The sequence below is a fragment of the Rattus norvegicus genome, chromosome 4 (genome assembly GCF_036323735.1).
Source record: "Rattus norvegicus strain BN/NHsdMcwi chromosome 4, GRCr8, whole genome shotgun sequence".
NCBI lineage: Eukaryota > Metazoa > Chordata > Mammalia > Rodentia > Muridae > Rattus > Rattus norvegicus.
Window position 1 is genome coordinate 128,113,757 of NC_086022.1, and position 17,386 is coordinate 128,131,142.

The following is a 17,386-nucleotide window of genomic DNA, read 5'->3' on the forward strand; positions in this document are numbered from 1 at the left end:
ATCTTCATTCAGTAGGAAAATTCTGTTTTAGAAATTTAGAATGAAAAGAAAAAGCAGCATGAGACAGTAATTACTCAAGCAAATGCTATGTAGGAATGGATTATATAGTGCCAGACTCTAGCCATTGTGGAGTGAATACGAAAGTATCAGGCCAGGTAAAGCCCTGAGACATCGCAATTTACTAATATTTTGAGTACAACACTGGACATAGCAGACAGCTACAATGAAGAAATGGTAAGGAAACTAAACTCTAAGCTGAGGTTTAGAAACTCAACTAACAAAGAGACAGACAACACTGCTTTATTTAAACATTCTAGTTCCCACCCAGTAAAGCCAAGTTCCTTAAGCAGATCCTTGAAACCACATATAACACTCACTATCACTAACAAAGGAGACTCTAGGGAGCAGAGAAGTGGCAGGGGTGGGGTGTACAAGTGATAGCTCAGAATGAGGACCTGAGTCCAGATCCCCAGCACCAATGTTATAAAAACAAAACCAGAGAGAGTGGAATGCATCTGTAATACTGGGGTAGAAAGCAGGCTGATTCCTGGAGCTAGTGAGACAGACTCAGTGAGGAAAACCTATCTTAGAAAACAAGGTGAGGAGCAACTGAAGACAACAATGGACCTTGAACTTCAGCCTGCAAGTACACCACACACACACACCCTCTTGATCACTTCAGCTAACACACACACACACACACACACACAGGGCCTTGAACTCCAGTCTGCGCACAGACAGACAGACAGACAGACAGACAGACAGACAGACACACACACACACACACACACACACACACACACACACACCCTCCCAATCACTTCAGCTAACACACAGACGCACACACACAGAGACACACAGACACACACTGGGCCTTGACCTCTAGTTTGCACACCCACAGACATATACATACACACTGGGTCTTGACCTCCAGTCTGCATGCACACACACACATACACACACACACAGACACACACACACACACACACAGACACAGACACACACACACACACACACACACACACACACACACACACACACCCCTGATCGCTTCAGCTACTCTAATAATAGTCACAGCCTCCTGGGAGTCTCTGAGGCAGCTTGCTGTTCATATGGTACTGTATGCAGTCTCTGCAGTAGACCAGGCAAGCTAAGAAAACAAACAGTTAAGGGGGAAATGGAGACAGCAATGCTGAAAGCTTGGAGTAATGCCGCCCTTCTACCTCCAATGTCTGACTGTACAGGAGGAGTTCGGATGATTTAATCAAACAAGACAGGCACCATTATTTTCTTTCTGTTACCACACACTTTCAGGCCTCTGGTTCAATTAAAAACTGAAAAACTTAACCACATATATGTAGAGTTTAATTACATTTCTGCAACATCTGCCTCTCTTTTCAAGCCAAAAGAAAATAATATTTATTAAAAAAAAGAAGAAGCAGCAAGATTGAGAAAAAAAAAATATGGCTGTCTTCTCATCTCACTCAACTGGCTTTGCCCTAAGAGTACTTATGAACTAGAAAATTTGGGCTGAAAATAAGAGAATCCAGAAGAAACCGGGGCTTATTTAAATAGTAAGAAGCTTGTTTGACCCCACCCCCATCTTTGTGAGTTCAAGGTCAGGATAGAGAGGCTGAGGAAAGCATTAAATGCCCAGAGCAGCCAAACTGGAACAGAAGGTACGGTCCACTCCATTCTTAAACAGAAGGGAGAATCACCCTCTACACTTCAGAAAGTAACAAATAAAATATTGTGGATGTAATTATTTGTTGTTCAGATAAAATATTAAGATATTAAAAAGTCACACTTAAAGAATCCTAGGTTGGTCTAGAGAGATGGCTCAGCAGTTAAGTGCACTGACTACTCTTCCAGAGGTTCTGAGTTCAATCCCCAGCAACTATAAGGTGGCTCACAACCATCTGTAATGGGATCCGATGCCCTCTTCTGGTGTGTCTGAGGGTAGCTACAGTGTACTCACATAAATAAAACAACTCTTTTTTTTTAAAAAAATTCTAGGTTGTGTGAAACCTCCACCCATCCCCCACCTCAACTTACTTCCTCGTAGGAAAGCATTCATTTAAACGATTTTATCAAGTTACATTTAGGGATGTTTAGGAATAAAATTAATTCAGTCTTGGTCTAAAAGGGAAGCAGTCATTAAACCTCAGAGAGACAAGAGAGCAGTCTCCAGATTTCCTTCACAATATTCCTGTACCAAGACCATAGCCCTTCTGTTGTGCATTTAGCCGCCAATCAAGAGACACCACGTGCTTACTCTGATTCAAGAAAGAAAATCCTGCAGACATCATGTTTACATTGATTCCTGCAGATACCGACTAAGAAAAATCAAGCCTAAGAACACAATTCCCATCTTCCCTGGACTTTCCCACAAGCTCCTTGTACTCTCGGGAGTTACAGTGGGAGAGAGAGGAAAAGGAAACTGTTTCTGAATGCTCCAACCAGTCCCTTTGCCAGACACCCAATCAGCAAGTTGCTCTCTACTGCCCTCTAGAGGGCCCAGTTATCACAGCACAAAAAGAAAAGGCTCTGCACAAGAATGAATGTAAGAAAAAGCGAATGTTTGAGGCTTATGGTTCTACATACCACACTTAGGTTCTATTAACCCATACTTCTCCCCATACCAAGGTCTGATCCACTTCCTGGGGTTTATATATCTACTAACTGAACACAGCATATAAAGATTGTCTTTACCTTAAAATAAAAATACTTGCCTGTGCTGCTTAACTCATTGATCAGAAACTGCAGTAAGAGAAATGATTGGCAAGATATTAGGGAATAGTGGGGACTGCAGTAAACTGGAGAGTTCTGCTATATTGAAGGGGGTGAGATCTAAGTTCTCGGTAACTGATTATGTATGTATGCCCCACTTTGTCATATTGTGGAGACTGTATGTACACATCTATGTGTGTTTGTAAACTAAGCTAGAAAAATAATTTTATATGGAACCTCTCAGTTTTAAATGACACATGGCTTCGAACAATGGAAAGGAAGAACCCACACTAACCTATTCAATTTCTTCACTCCAGTAGACATTTCTACTATAATATCATCTGGAGCAAAGGCAAGCCCAGAGAGAAACAGAAGAAAACCTCATCCATCTCTCCTACAATGAGATTCATCCTATCAAAAACCCATCTGGCGTACAGGGACAGCTGCAGCAGCTGTGGTAATCTGAAGTCTGTTTAACTCTTCAACCGGTCCGTTTCTTGGGTATTTCATCTTAATTTTCAAACAAACAAGTGACTTTATACGGCCTATTAAAGCATAAATGAATCTCTCACAGTAGTCTGGGCTGTTTCATCCCCTGCTTGTTCAGTCTGGAAGTGCAGGAAATAGTACAAACTAGACGGTCCCAAGTAAGGGCTGGAGGCAAAGAAACCACCTTCCCCTGTTTGTAAGGGACCACTTACTTCTCTCCTAGGAAGGGGCAACACAGCCAGATTACTACAGCCTGATCCCCACTGTCCCTTTTCCCCGATTCTGGGTCTCCAGTCTCCTCTTCCTGCTGCTCTAATGGCACTCCTTAGGTCAATTTATATTTTTCAGAAGTAAGGACAAGCCTTCAGTTTACTTCCTCCACAGCTGATGGGGCAAGCCTTGGGGAACAGTCTTAGCAGAGCAGAGTGAATGGGCCAGATGCCCACTCGTTTTTATATTCAGGCTAAATACATTGTCTCAGCCATGCCGCCTTTTCTATTAGTCAAACCTACATTTCAGCAGCATACAACTCTCCATTCTTTTTCCAGTTCAATGTGACGAACCACTGAGGATTCCCACAGGAAGCAGGACTCCTAAGGATAAGAATAGGCCTGATCCCCTTGAACATATGCAAATACTTAATGGAAATTTCCAGGAAGGCTATATCTAGTATTCTGGAATAGAAAAAGAAAAATTATCCTTCTGAGCATTACAATTCATACAAATGTATTGGGGAGTGTGTGTGTGTGTGTGTGTGTGTGTGTGTGTGTGTGTGTGTGTGTTGGTCCGAATGTGTATATGAGTGTGTATACATATGTTTGAGCAAGCAGGTAGAGGCCAATGTTTAATAGCAGATGTTTTACTTAATTGTTTTACGCTTTAATTTTTTCTTTGTTATTTATTTTCGTTTTATGTGCATTGCTGTTTTGCCAGCATGCATGTCTATGTGGGGTGTTGGATTCCCTGGAACTGGAGTGACAGACAGTTGTGAGCTGCCATGTGGGTACCTGAAATTGAAGCCAGGACCTTTGGAAGAGCACCCAATGCTCTAACCACTGAGCACCTCTCCATTCCTTTGTGTTTAACAGACTCTCGCTGAATGTGGACCTCACCTATTGGGCTGGGGAGTGTGCTTCTAGGATTCTAGCGTGTTCACCTCCCTGGCTCCGGGATCACACTTACATCTACATGTCCAGCAACTGTGGGGGGATCTAAACCCAAGTCCTCAGACTCGTACAACAAGGATTTCACCAACAGAGCCGTCTCCCCAGCCCTTTCCAGGATGGTTTTGAAAGTACATGTATTTGCATACAAAGAAGATTCTTAAATATGACCAGGGAATATTTCGACAATTTAATGATAACTTCTTTCTGAAAGAGACACAAAACTAAATTTAAAGATCTGTGGATGGACTTCAACTTCCACATATTTTTTCATCAGGATAAGGAATCCTATCCTTTAATCTCTCCCTGGAAAATGAGAATGGCCATGCAGACTGCTTTTGTGTAAAAAAGAAGAAAAATCCACTTCCAGTTTATATGCTGCTCTCTTCAATTGTTCTAACAATAGACCTTTTTCTACATATTGTCTGGGTTTTTAACTTTAAGGCGGGTACAGTCTGGTCTAAGAAGCATATGTATGAGGAAATTTTTATTTCTTTAAAACCAGGAAGCCACACCCACGAGCTGAAGACCTGAAATACTTGGTCTAACAATCCTGCCATCCCTCATGACTGCTCGCTGCCTTGTGACTACAGGTCCTGCAGCCCATCTGCAGGGAAGGAGGGAAGCTGCTATAAGGGTAGGTAACAAGCCTCAAATTACACACACACACACACACACACACACACACACACACACACACACACACACACACACACACCAGATAAAATGTGTCAAATTAAAAAACAAAGGAACACAGCTCATTAGACTGCTTGTCAACATTGCCACAGCTATGCATGGTTAAGTGTGGTGGAGTGGGTGAAGGTGAAATCTGAGGTGCCATTTAGAAAAGTAGGAAGACACATGGACACACATCATTAGCTTATGAACCATGAGCCCCATCAGGTCTCCTAATATTAGAATGCGCATCTCCTTACAACTTGCCAATATACAAGGAATCAATGTTCTCAGAAAACTACCGTTCCTCCTCTCCCCTTAGGTGCTTTAGGCCACCATTTCGGAAGACAGCACTCAAGAGTTTACATCACAGGCTTCCCTGCGACAGCATAGATTGTGTAGACAGCCTCAGAGAAGGTGGAGAGATGCTTTCGCATGACAGCTTATCCGACATTTTAGAAAAGAGTGCACACTAAATTCACACAAGTTCTCCCTCACAGACACGACCGCTCACAGACAGAAAAGTAAATAACCATCTCCGTCCACATATCTGGGAGGAAATGCTGTGAATCAGCTTCCCCTGGAAGAGATCGTTTAGGCTTGTGATAGCAGGGTTCGTGAGAATGATGACACTATTTCCTGACAGCTAGACACTGTGCAAGGTGCATTACAAACATACATCACCTTATCCAATCCTGCAGGACTTGCCAGGAGCTTCCTACAATGTCTATCCACATGCACGCCCCTGGAAACTAGTCCTGAGAGCCATTAATGGGTGTGTCTAGAGGTCACATCCAGAGAGAGCTGAGAAGGCTGGGGTCTGAATTTAGGAAGCCCTCATCCAAACCCTGCTTCTAATTACCATGCTCATTGCCCCTGACTGGAAAAGTCTAAGGTAAAGATTCCTGCTACTCTGAAGCATTGCCAGGGCCTCAGGAAGGACGCTGAGACAGTAGGGAGAAGGGAAGACAGAGATAATTACTATGGATTAGTTTGCGGCAATTCCGAAGCCATTTTCAGCTAGGACCAACAGACATTCTGTGAACTTAAGCTTCTGTAAAAGCACCGCTCTTGAGCTACTAAAATTAGGCCATGAAAAAAAAGTCTTTAAGGATGTGAACATCTTAGGAATCCATTGCTGAGAGAAATCCAGCTCCAAATATACTGTATGTGTTCATCCTGATAGACAATGTCTCTCAAACTTGGGCCTTTCCTCATTTAAGTTGTTCAAATTCCCCAAAGGATTTCAGATTTATTGCTTCTGTGGTGAGGAAGAAGACTTCAGTGAAATCTTTGGAGGGCAGGGTAAAACTAATATGATCTGGGCAGTTTCTTTTTTTTTAATTGCATTGTTGTTGTTGTTGTTGTTGTTGTTGTTGAGGAAGAAGAGGAGGAGGAAGAGGAGGAGGAGGAATACACATGCTACAGTGAGGTCAGAGAACAGCTCTGTGAATCCAGTTCTTTCCTTGACCTTTGCATAGTTTCCACAGACTGAACTCAGGTCATCAGGCTCATCCAACAAACATCTTTTCTGGCTTGGCCATTCTGCCATCCCTTGCGCCATTTCTTACTCGGATATTTTGGATTCCACTATGCAAGCAGGCTCAAAAACTAGTTAGAACCAGACAGACCTTGTACTCCTAACCAACTGTGGAGTCTACAGCTCTACCCAAATGCAGGAGTCGTCAAACTTTCTTCATTTATTAGCTACGTGCTCATGGGCATATTTTATGATATAAAAAAAGTCCAGGGTTGGGGATTTAGCTCAGTGGTAGAGCGCTTGCCTAGCAAGCACAAGGCCCTGGGTTCTGTCCCCAGCTCTGAAAAAAAAAAAAGTCCTCATTTGGCTCCTTTAGTTATTGCAACAATATTTAAAATTTACAAAAGAATTAAAAATCCTGTGGTGGAGTAGTTCTATCTTCCATGAGTTACAACAGGGAGAGCTTTGACAAGGACATACTGAAAAGATTGTGCGCGCGCGCGTGTGTGTGTGTGTGTGTGTGTGTGTGTGTGTGTTGGGTGGGGTATGAACACATAGTGAAACCAGAGATTGGCACTGGGTGCTTCCCACAATCACTACAGATAAGATCACTGATTGACTGGCTCAGTTGGCTGTCCAGTGAGCTCCAGAAATACATCTGTCTCTGCCTCTATAAAGCTAACATACGGGCACATGCTGCTGCTGTTACTGCTTTCACATGGGCGGTAGGGATCATAACTCAGGTACTTACATTTGTGCAGTAATTACAGACTGAGCCATTTCTCCCCTACAAAAAGGGGAGAAATTCTTCTTAATCAGCACTTCTATATAGAACAAAACTAGTGGTTTTAATGCCAGGGAAGACACCCCAAGGCCATTTTATGTTATACAAATCAATGGACAATATTCTATTTGGTGATGTAATTTTTTATTCACAAACAGAAAACCTTTACCAAGGAGATTCAAAGTTTAGAAAACAAACATACGTGACGATTCTATCCAAGCTTGTTTAATGAATTTATGGAAACTCTTTTCTTTGGGGAGATGTATGTCTACCCATTCCTTATAGGGCTCCAATGACAAGGCAAAGAATAATCAAACACCAAACTCCAACTTGAGGAACTTACTGGGCTTACGGACAGCGCATGTCTGAGGCGTTATTCACAGCAGCGTGAGAAAGTGAAACCAGACACACCACTGCACAGTCCCATCTTAGCATGGATGATGATATCCTCATAATTGCAGATAGAGCCCTCCTCCAGCTCCCCTACCATAGTCTATGTATTTTAGTGCTTCCCAAGACAATGAGGCCACCTACAACGGCAGCAGAATTACATACAGTTGACCAGGAGGTGTGAGAAAACTACCACAATCCCAAGTGCAAGAGGTCCCCGCACCCCCATCATCGATGGGGGATGTCAGCAACCAACCAGAAGATCTTCAAATAAATGGTCACAGCCATTCTGATGCAAGGGGCTGTTAACTCGAAGGGTAGCATCCAATGACGAATGCTCAGGACTTATTTCAACTACTCATCCATTCATCAACCATCCAGTAAGTTCACGGCCTGAAGCTGGTGTCCAGGAACAGGCACAGCAGAGAGGAGGTGCGACCTTGACTAAGCTGCATGTTCAGATTATGCATAATGAAGTCTGGAAAACAGATAACGGAGTTGCATTAGGCGGCTCCCACTGCCCTTGCTTATCTGTGCATGGAAACATGGCGTTTATGCATATTTACATCAAACTGCTCACAACTGTTCAACGTTTAACACTTCAGCAAGTGCAAGAAGAACAAAGGCAGTCTCCAAAGGCTTCTGCTGTTCAACAGCAAAAACTCAAGCCACAGCAGGCATGAGCATCATGTGTGGACTGCTGGGCATGCCTAATAGTTTACATCACCGGCCCATTCAATCTCAAGAAACCTCAAGAAAATAACTCTTAGAAACCATGGGCCTGGGTTTTCAGACATGTCCACATTTTTCCTTCTTTAAGGAAATCCAATCATTCCCAGAATACTCTTTTAATTTCAACAAACTTTTTTTTTTGGGGGGGGGGGGTTCTTTTTTTCGGAGCTGGGGACCGAACCCAGGGCCTTGCGCTTCCTAGGCAAGCGCTCTACTACTGAGCTAAATCCCCAACCCCTTCAATAAACATTTATACAGAGACCAAGAAAAGATGGCGATGCCAGATGTTTCAGGGCAGGGGGCATTTGGGGTCCATCATTGGTGCAGTTTACATTGGGGTGGCCTAATGCTGCTTATAGTCTAACACTAATTTGGGGCCCCCAAGGCTGTTTACATCAAAGATGAGAAAGTCTGCACGTAAGATATTGAGTGACTCTGCCTACTCCCAGTTAACTGTGATTGGTAAATAAAGATGCCAACAGCCAATAGCTGGGCAGAAGAGACTTAGGTGGGTTGAGGTTTCATGGGCTTGGAGAGAGAGGACCAGGAGAGGAGGAGGAGGAAGGAGCTATGGAATAAAGGAAGAGTGTGCAGGGGAGCAGAGAGGAGAGCAGCAATGGGATAGAGAGAGAAAGGCGTGGCAAATTAGAGCTAAGAGCAGCCCAGATGAAACATAGCAAGTAATATGTCGGGGCTATTGTTAGGAAAATAGATTGTAACAGCATGGAGGGTAGGCGGCTGCCCAGCTATTGCGCTGCCTAAGGCATACTGTAAATAGAAAGGCTGTGTGTGTGTGTGTGTGTGTGTGTGTGTGTGTGTGTGTGTGTGTGTGTGTGTGTGTGTGTGTTTCATCTGGGAGCGCAATAACGAAAGGCAGGGTAAAAACCCCATGCAGGGACTTTTTAAATATTTTTTACTATAAACCATGAATTGGTTACGTGAACTTGAGCACGTTCCATGAACCTCTCTGGCCTCCTCCCTGATAGGACAGCCCAGGCTCTATGGAGAATGAGCCAGAGAATGAAATGAAATACAGTAAGTGTGCAAGTGAGTGCGTACATCTGGGAAAGAGGCACAAAATGAATACTGACCTTACTCAAGATGTAAGCTATGGCCACACTGCTTCATGCCCCACCCCCAGCCCTCACAGATTTATCTCGGGTGAACGGCCCCAGCTCTCCTCATCTGATTTCCACCGGATTCACTACCCTGACTCTGCATGTGTGAAGACCTACCCCATTTGTCAAACTGTCAATCAGAAATAGAGATAAACAGCCCCAAGAAGCTGCTGTTAACCGAAGAGACCCGATAATCAACAATATGTCTGGGAAACGTTTGTAAACAAACTCTGAAATACATCTGCCCGAACGAGAAAGCCTGAAAACAGATATGTAAAGCAGCTTTGCTAAGGGAGTTGTAAAATGGGAGAGATGGTAAAATGGGCCTGTTTTTATAAATTACATAAGAAAAATCGAGACAGATTCCTCCATGGACTTACAACTCAAAAGGGATCTGCACTTCCTCAGACACCACACACACAGAGTCACACACCACACAGTATCTATTATTACTCCTCCCGAGATCATCAGTTAACGTAAAAACCATTACCATGTTCAAATCCACTATAGAAAGGTCTGTCCTTTCAAGATACACTCATCTATTCAATGGTATGTCAAGTTTTCACTGTGTGTCAGGTACTGTAAGGTAAGAGAATACAGAAGCTTCGTAAGAATGTGTCTATCCAGCTCTTCACATCCACCAACATCCTAATTAGCCAGGGATAGCTACTCCTGAAGCAGGCCAGCCTCTGCTAATATTTTAAAGTCTTTAGAATTGACTATCTACCTCACTAAAGCTTTTGTTACGATGATTGATTTTTTTCTCTGTATCCTGGGGAATATTTAATATATATTCCTTTTGTGTAAGTTCTCAAATTCTAAGGGATGATATAAGAAAGTCTGGGAACAATTAAATTACACATAATGACAATATAGGACTTCACAAAGGTACGGTTGAGTGTATAGCCATTTTGTCCCTCTACTCACAACAAACGGAAACGCAAATAAGGAAACTCACTGGGTGCGTTTTTGCAAAAACTCTTTCAAAATGTGCACTTTTACGCATCAGTTTTCAGAGGAGGCCAGAAGTATCTTCTGTATCTCAGTGACAGCAAAGTCAACATGGGAAGCAGTGACTGCAGAAACCTTTATGATGGGCTGTTCTTTGCCAGGGTCTTTCACATATTAGCGTTAAAGTCTATATGGGAGAACGGCAAATTGAGAGCAGCGAGGAACATTCTACAGACTGTACAGCCCAGTGTCCTCTAAAACATTCCACGTGGAACCAGTCTGCACGGGTCGGATGATGGAGCATCAAGGCCCACGCCCATCACTAGCTTCTACCTTACTGAGATTCAGTGACCAGTCTGGCTGGTGTCCGGCTCATGCTCACTGTCTATACTGAATGAATGAAATGGACAGACAGTGTGAACAGGAGACCATGGAGAAAGGTGGTGGTGATACACGGTCATGATGAATGAGTCAGAAAAATACTTCTGCCAAATACTGTTCTTAAACTTCATCCATATGTATGAGTGCCAAAATGTATACATGCTGTGTACAGGCCAGAAGAGGATGTTGGCTCCCTTGGAACTGGAGTTAGACTGCTGGGAGCTGCCATGTGGGTGCTGGGAACCAAACCCAGGTCCTCTAAAACAGCAGCAAGCATTCTTTTTTTTTTTTTTTTTTAAATTAACTTGAGTATTTCTTATGTATATTTCGAGTGTTATTCCCTTTCCCAGTTTCCGGGCCAACATCCCCCTAACCCCTCCCCCTCCCCTTCTTTGTGGGTGTTCCCCTCCCCATCCTCCCCCCAACAATCATGTTCACTGGGGGTTCAGTCTTAGCAGGACCCAGGGCTTCCCCTTCCACTGGTGCTCTTACTAGGATATTCATTGCTACCTATGAGGTTAGAGTCCGGGGTCAGTCCATGCATAGTCTTTGGGTAGGGGCTTAGTCCCTGGAAGCTCTGGTTGCTTGGCATTGTTGTTCATAAGGGGTCTCGAGCCCCTTCAAGCTCTTCCAGTTCTTTCTCTGATTCCTTCAACGGGGGTCCTATTCTCAGTTCAGTGGTTTGCTGCTGGCATTCACCTGTGTATTTGCTGTATTCTGGCTGTGTCTCTCAGGAGAGATCTACATCCGGCTCCTGTCGGCCTGCACTTCTTTGTTTCATCCATCTTGTCTAATTGGATGGCTGTATATGTATGGGCCACATGTGGGGCAGGCTCTGAATGGGTGTTCCTTCTGTGTCTGTTTTAATCTTTGCCTCTCTATTCCCTGTCAAGGGTACTCTTGTTCCCCTTTTAAAGAAGGAGTGAAGCATTCACATTTTGATCATCCGTCTTGAGTAGCAGCGAGCACTCTTAACCATCTTTCCAGGGCCATGACACATTTCAAGGAGCTCACTATATGGATGCAATGGTTCCCTCACAGCACGGAAAAATGTTCAGGACAAATGGCTGAAGAAAGAAAATGAAATGTGGACTGTTTAGACTCCATGATCTCAACTTCCTTGGGGAAGTGAAAATCAACCTTGTGAAGTAAAAACGTGGCGTGGAGAGTGAGGCGCCACAGACTTCTACGCTCCTGGTAGAGTTCCGATCTGCTGTGCAGGGCATCAGATCTAAATTGGCTACAGGCACACCAGTGAGAGAGCAGAACGGAACGGAGACCAGGGTGGTAGCCACTTCCCCCATTTTCATGGAAGTCTTCATCGGTGAGGAAGCTCCCCCTACTCCTTCTAAGTTACCTCATTAGTCAGGATTTTCATTGGAGCACAGTGTGGTGAGCTATGATTGGCTGAGGATCCATGGCTCGCTGTATAAGTTTAGGCTGGGCAATAAACTCAGTTCTGCTCCCTGAAGCTGCTCTCTGGAGTCGGATTTCCTGGGAGTCACCATGTGACTGTCACCTCTCACCCCTTCCCCGCTTCCTTGGTACTGTTCCCACCGACTTCAATAGTAACAGAACTTCAGAGAATACACTTCAAACATCAGTGTATGAGAATGCTGTGCAGGGGTGAGTAAATCCTCGGGCCGGGAGCCTCTGTCAATGTGTGAAGAGCAAATCCTCAGGAGGAGGGGCTTCTGTTAAGGTGTGAAGAGTAAGGCCTTGGGGGGGTGAGGCTTCTGGGTGATTTTTTCCCCTTTATTTGATATCTTAAAAAATATGAAATTTTCCACTTGGATAATATTTTAGATTCATGTTTATTTATTTATAGCTGTGCATGTGTGTGTGTGCACGCATTGTGTGTGTGTGTGCGCGCGCGCTATGGGCTCACGGATAGAGGTCAGAGGACAACTTCCTAGAATCGATTTTCCTCTTCCACCTTTGCATGGGTTTTAATTGGCATCAAACTCAAATGTCAGGCAGCAGGTGCCTCTATCTGCTACACGATCACAGCCTGCTCACATAGACGGCCCCAATTAGACCACTCTACACTGTATAATTTTATAGCACTAATGACATTCAGTGTTCTACAGCCATCGTGGTATCCACTCTCAATACCTCTGAAATAAATTCTGTTACTGCTAAGCAAAGGAGTTGGAAGTTCCCTACCCGCCCCATTCCAGACCCCAATCTACTTTATTTCTCTGCATTTGCCCATTCCACAGTATATAAACATGGGCTCCTGCAATGTTGGCTTATTTGACTTTGTAGGATATTTTTTTAACACTGATACTTCTGAAAACTATTTTCACATATTTGCCCCCCCATGAAAATTTCCTATATTATACATAAAAAACCAGAATGCCTTGTGCCTTAAATGAGAATAATCAAAAAGAAGAAGAAAAAGAAGAGGAAGAAGAAGAAGAAGAAGAAGAAGAAGAAGAAGAAGAAGAAGAAGAAGAAGAAGAAGAAGAAGAAGAAGAAGAAGAAGAGGAGGAGGAGGAGGAGGAGGAGGAGGAGGAGGAGGAGGAGGAGGAGGAGGAGGAGGAAGAGGAGGAAGAGGAGGAAGAGGAGGAAGAGGAGGAGGAGGAGGAGGAGGAGGAGGAGGAGGAGGAGGAGGAAGAGGAGGAAGAGGAGGAGGAGGAGGAAGAGGAGGAAGAGGAGGAAGAGGAGGAAGAGGAGCAGCAGCAGCAGCAGCAGCAGCAAAAGGAAAATGGTACACAAAGCCAGTAGCCGGGTGGTCAGTAAGGCTGACTGCTACCCTGAAATGGGCCACGCATAGTGTGAGGCACAGCCCAGCACAGTCTGCGAGTGCTTCCCACAAGGCCGCCTCCACAGACAGGAACATGAAGCGTATGACTTACAGCTGGAAGCTCTAGATTTGTAGGCGAGCATATTGTGCCCGATTTGGCAGGTTACAAATGAACACAGGAAGACAGCATCTGTCACGCCCCTTAGGAAACCAGGCAGAACCAAATGTAATTCCTTACCTGAAAAACATAAACACATAACACGGATTAGCATTCAATCGGCATAGATCCTTAGTAGTTTAACCCACATGTTCACTCAATTATTACTTCCTCTTAAGGCCGGCAGGCAGTGTCGGCTGGATACTTACGAATTCTTATTTCAAAGAACAGGCTTCCCATTTCAACAGTGTCGCATGAAAATATGGCTAGCAAGAATTCGTATTTCATGCTAGCCCAATCTGCTCAGCTTTTATAACTTTGACCATCCATCCCACGCCACATCCAAATTCTACACCCTGCCCAGGGCAATCATCCTGTGCCTCTGGTCTAGACTGCTGATTTCCCTGAAGCCTACCTAGTCTGACTGCATTTTTCCCAATCTTCTGACCTGACCCAGACTCCCATCTTGTAGGCCAGCCCAGTCAGGTCAATCGCACCTGCTCCTATCTCAATTCCCAGGCCCACACCCTGCACAATGGTCTCGTCTGAAGTCACTAGAACCCCGCCTGCTTGCACTACCACAATACCAAGGCCTTGCCATATGGCTAAGGTGAGTTCCCAAGAACGGGCCCACACAGGCTATTCTCGTACTTTGGAAAGCATAGCCCAGGTAGCAAAGCCTGCCTGCTACCCTGGGTAAATCTGCCATTTTCCCTATTCTCATGCTTCTCTGCTGACCACGGAACTAGAATCACCCCGTCCCTTCAAACCAGCACCAACACTGAACATCTCAAGAACTGACCTACCCACTCCTCACACCTGATCTGAAACCAACCAGTAATGAGCAACAGTAACAGCAAAACAAAAGCCAGCCTCCGTCTAACAGGGCAACCTAGAAAAGATACACGGTCAATTAGAGACATCCACATGCCCAGCTCTTCTTGCAGAACCACAAACAATATGAAAGGCCAAGATGGTATATTTCCCCTCAAATCTACCAATTCTATAATAATATTCTCTAATGAAAACGACCTAGGTAAACTCTATAACATACAACTTCAAAGAAAAATCACTGGCCTAGGAGAGATGGCTCAGCGATTACAAGCACTCGCTGCTTTTCCAAAGGACTCAAGTTCAATTCCAAAAAGACCCTGGAGAAACAAAGCAATCCCAAAGGTGGTGGGAGGCAGGGTGGTAGGGATGGGGGATTCTCGGGGGAATTACCATTCCAGATTTCAAGATATATTACAGAGTTATTGCAATAAGAACAACAATTTTAATGAAGCACACAAACCAATGGAACAAATGGACCCAAACACAAGGGGACATAACTACAACCTCTGATAATTGACAAGGATGCCAAAAATGTACACTGGAGAAAAGGTGTGTCTTGAACAAACGATGAGGGGAAAACTGATGTCCACGTTCAGGAGAATGAAACTAGACTCGTTTCTATCACTCTGCACAGAAGACGATTCCAAAGGCATCAAGAACCTGAAACCTGGCAGCCTAAGCTACTAGAAAGCACAGGCAGTGCCTTACAAGATAAAGGTTTAGGCCCAGGAATTAAGACCAACAATAGACAAGTGAGATTCCATAAAATTAAAAAGCTCTGCACAGCAAAGGAAAAGAATCAAGGGGAGAGGATCCCACAGAGTGGGAAAGAATTTGGTCAGCAATGTATGTTGTAGAGGACTAAGATACAGAATGTATGTATAAAGAACTTAGAGCACAGAGTCCAAAAAAAAAAAAAAAAGAAAGAAAGAAAAGAAAAGAAACAAATGACCCAGTTAAAAAAATTTATAGATGTCAATAGAGAAATCTCAAAAATATAAATAATAAATAAAGCTAAGACATGTCTCAAAAAGTGTTCATCATCCTTAGCAATGAGAAAAAGGCAAACTAAAACTACTTCTGAGATTTCATCTCACCCCAGTCAGAATGGCCAACATCAACAGAAGAACTGACAACAAATGCCAGTGAGAATGTGGGGTCAGCACAGCCTCCTTCACTCTCGATGGGCCTGCAGACTGGCACAGCCACTCAGGAAATTCGTATGGAGAATTCTCACAAAGGTAAAATAAATCGACCACATACATGACACAGATAAGTCACGTCTTAACATCTATCCAGAGGACTGAACATCTACCCCACAGATAACTACCCAGCCACGTTCACCACAGCTCTACTTACAACAGTAGTGGGAATGACCTTAAAGCCACTCAGTTGATGATTGCATAGTGAAAATGTGGGATACAAGCATAATGGAGTTCTGTGCGGCTGTAGGGAAAAACGAAGATTTGAAAACTTCAGGTAAGCGGATGAGATGAGACAATATTACATGTGAGGTAACCCAGACAGACAAACGCTACGTGCCCTCTCTGATTTGCAGATACTTGCTCTCAATCTTTAGATTCGAGCACAGAATCTGGAGTAACAGTAGAAGCCAGGAACATAAAAGGGGACAAGGGTGGGCAAAGAGCTCTATAAACAGTAACACCAGGGTCCTGTGCTAGGAGAAAGAACTAAATGAAGGAGACAGCACTCGGAGGCCGGGGTGTTGATGGCAGCCTTAACTGGGAAATGGGGAGACAGGGCAAAACAAACAGAGAGGACTAAAGAACACTGAGGATGTTCGAAAAGGCCATAGGGAACCACCATTTTATGTCTACCTTAAATGATATTATATAATATATACACACACATGCACGAATGCTAAATGATATCTCTCTACTTAAGGGTTATAATACTCGCACTAAGAGCCACAGATTGTCTACCAATGCCAGGCATGAGAAATTTCAAGTTGTTTGTCACGGAAGCTCAGGAGAACACAAAACAATCGAAGCTGTGGTCACTGTTCTTGGTTGCCACCCAGAACTAGAAGGTAGGTGTGCATTGCTAAGCACATGGAGGAAACACCATCTCCTGGTCAAGAAGGCTCTGGCTAGGGCCAAGCAGAGCAGGAAGGTCACCGGCTAGAGTCATTCGGTAAATTAAAGCCAGAAGTCTAAGGGATCCAGAACATGCTGTCCTGATTCTGGAAATGGTTACATGCTGTATGGAACTCTGGTAAGAATGATGATGAAGGCGGGGCCAGGGATGTGCAGAACATGTAATGGGCAGGTAGTATACAAGAGATTGTTAAATGAGAGTTAATGACATAGGATCTATAAACAAGAGATAGGGACTCTGAACCCACACCTTAGTCTTACAAGCAGCACCCGGGAAGACAGAACTATGACCCTAACAAAAACCACTGACAAGGTGAACTACTGAATGAGTTCGTGGAGTTTGCAAAGATCCTACGATAGAGGTCCTCCAAGGCTGTGATTGAACACGTGCATTCGGACAAGTGGGCAGCATAATCACTGGCTATGGGAATGAGTTCAAAGTTGCTATGAAGATGAGAATTTGAAAATGTGATAAATCCCCTCGTTTGAGCTAAATGGCACACTTCAGGCTCTAGTAGCAGATCTACAGCAGAATCCTGGCTTTCCCGAACACTGACTTTTCACATCCCCTCTCCAGGAAACTTGAAAGCTACTAAATAACAAAGTGGCCTTGAAATGAGTTATGGCCCTGCCTAT

The 17,386-nt window shown here is 44.0% G+C and overlaps 1 protein-coding gene and 1 pseudogene across 42 annotated transcripts in view; both read right to left on the reverse strand.

The window, feature by feature from the left end:
- The window catches only part of Gabarap-ps3 (GABA type A receptor-associated protein, pseudogene 3), an 81,318-nt pseudogene extending 73,217 nt beyond the window's left edge, over positions 1-8,101 (reverse strand).
- The window catches only part of Magi1 (membrane associated guanylate kinase, WW and PDZ domain containing 1), a 605,639-nt gene that overhangs the window by 351,167 nt on the left and 237,086 nt on the right, over positions 1-17,386 (reverse strand). For 3 of the 42 annotated variants that reach the window (XM_063286554.1, XM_063286553.1, XM_063286552.1), the window contains one exon: positions 13,755-13,880. The exons of the other annotated variants lie outside the window; for them this stretch is intronic. The gene's annotated coding sequence lies outside the window, so the exon portion shown is untranslated. The remainder of the gene's footprint in view (positions 1-13,754; positions 13,881-17,386) is intronic. 42 annotated transcript variants of the gene reach the window in all.